The 2,404-nt window shown below is 36.9% G+C and overlaps 1 protein-coding gene across 2 annotated transcripts in view; it reads right to left on the reverse strand.

Moving 5' to 3' along the window:
* Positions 1-2,404, reverse strand: part of LDAH (lipid droplet associated hydrolase) — a 98,758-nt gene that overhangs the window by 87,950 nt on the left and 8,404 nt on the right. The window lies entirely within an intron of this gene.

Consider the following 2,404-nt stretch of genomic DNA (forward strand, 5'->3'; position numbering starts at 1 on the left):
AGGGAAAGACTCTTTGCATTGACACCACTGTAGGCCTTGTAGTTGGGGTATTAGTACTGGTCCTATGTAGATGCTCCATGAAGACTTCAACTAAAACACTTTTTTGAGGAAAACACAAAACACAAATCACTTCACAAGAACATTTATTCACCCATTTAAGGTCTATTGAGAAGAGTTTCTGCATCTTAAGAGAAGGCTGTGATAATGGATATAAAATATCTGAAACTTGAAAGTGGAAGGCAGTATTTATGTATCACTATGTATTTACTTATTCCTATGAGAGTTTTTTAATCCAACAAGGATAATCAAGGTTTGTTTTCAAAAATGAAAATCAGGACAATAATCAAAGTCTCCCATCATGCCCATAACAGGAAAACAAGAGCAAGAGTTATGACTTACTGAGTTTCTGGTTCTACTGTTTTCCATAATCCAGATATTAAACATAATGGGTCATATTTATTTCTAATATAGATTCAGTGATCCGTAAGAGTTACTGTTGGATAGAAATGAGGCCATGTGTTAACTAGAATATAAAAGAGGATTTTTATTTTTCATTATTTTCAGATATAATTAAGTCAAAATGTTTAATATCAAGGTAAATTCATATTAGCTCAAGTATTTCTGGTATCAGCTCCCAGAAAGGAAGTACATTATACAGTGCTGCTGTAGTTTTAAACACTTTAATTGCTTTATTTGTACATGATGCACAAGGAAACAATGGATTTCCTTCATAGGTAGGTCCTTCACTAAGCGATTTCTTCTTCCCTCCTGCCTCAGACATCCCATGAAGAGAAACAGATCCTTTTAAAAATTGTCAAATCAAGCAAAATACCCTAGAACACAACTTTTCCATAACTCTGGCCAACTCAAGCCACTGCATGCTGCAGGAGAGGGATCACTTCCTCTCTTGATGCTGCTCACACAGCCAGGCAGGAAGGATCCATGCTGAAAACGCCTCATTAGTAGGGAGAGGACACCAAAAGAAGACTGTGGATTCAGTAAGTCACTCCAGTAAGTCACATCTGCCACCCAGATTTAGTGGAGGGAAATACTGTCAAGCACAGTTGGATGTTCAACCATCCTGTCATTACTCTGCCTTCTCAAACTTAACAAGCTCAACTGTGCCAAGCCCCCATCAGAGGTACTTCTGGAGCACTGGGAAATTCAACAAAAATGGCATATTTCAAGCCTAGATCTGACACACAGGCTCCTCTCTGCATGAGGAAGTTTTTATTTTTAATGAAAGACTATGCTTTTTTTCTGTTCTAAAGACAATGGAAGCTCGTGGGCTGACCCAGTAAACAAAGCTCAACTGTCAGCATATTTTAAAATATTAGTCACAAACAAGTAGTCCATAAGCAGCAAAAATAATGGAGAACAGTGTACCTAAGAATTGAATTTTTTAATATGTATTATATGGGATAGAACACACACCTTTCCTTCACAGTGTACTCTACCAGCATGCATGTCTTCTAGCCAAACTCTTATTTTGGTATCCTTTGGAGTCCACTATGTCTCAGAAAAAACCTGGGGAAAATTCACCGACGTATTCAAGGTTTTATGTGGATTGGAAACAGAAATCCAACAGGTACAGACAAATCTGCATTTTCTGTTACAAATAATATTCTCAGGAAGTCAAACTATTTACCTCAGTAAGTAAAGGGGAGGGTCATTTGATATTTATTCCCATTTTATAAATAAGAAACAGACCAAATAATCTGTGCATGAAAATTAAAGTATTACTAGTCACTAAGAGCTCCAGCTTACAGTACCTTTCATGCATGACCATCTGAGAAAACAAGGCTGATCTTGTAACTAAGACATGAATATTTCTGCTAGAGATAAAGAAATGGCTAGAAAAGCAGCTTTGGAAATATCAGGAAAATAAGGTTGTTGTTCTTTGGTTTGTTTCGTGTGTGTGTGTTTATGTGTATGCTTTTGCTCCTGTTCGAAGTGCGAATATACTAAATATGGTGACACAAATCCCATACAAGCATAAGAATAAAAACAGTTTTTAAGTGTTTATGCTTCACTGAAATAGAAAATTGTGCTCTTACTTCCTTACCTGCTCATAAGACCCATCATAGGGAAAGTGAAAAACATTTTATCTTCCTCTATGTACTTCTACCTGGATTGCTATGCTGCACAAACTTTTAGCTCTACAGTGTAGTCTGTTCTCTGTGATTACTTTTGCATGCCATATACCAGTTACTGGAGAGTAGGATACCCAAAATTTTATTCAGAAAAAATAAAAAAATTAATCACAATGTAAAATACAAATTCTCCACGTCAGAATCTGACAACTCAGGGTCAAATGCAAAGAGTTGGCAGCTTCAGCTGGAGCTGCGGTGGAAACAAAAGAAGAAGCCTCAAGGGAGAGGCATTCTCAGAGAATCACTACCAC

Source organism: Corvus brachyrhynchos, unplaced genomic scaffold (genome assembly GCF_000691975.1).
Source record: "Corvus brachyrhynchos isolate BGI_N302 unplaced genomic scaffold, ASM69197v1 scaffold116, whole genome shotgun sequence".
Lineage (NCBI taxonomy): Eukaryota > Metazoa > Chordata > Aves > Passeriformes > Corvidae > Corvus > Corvus brachyrhynchos.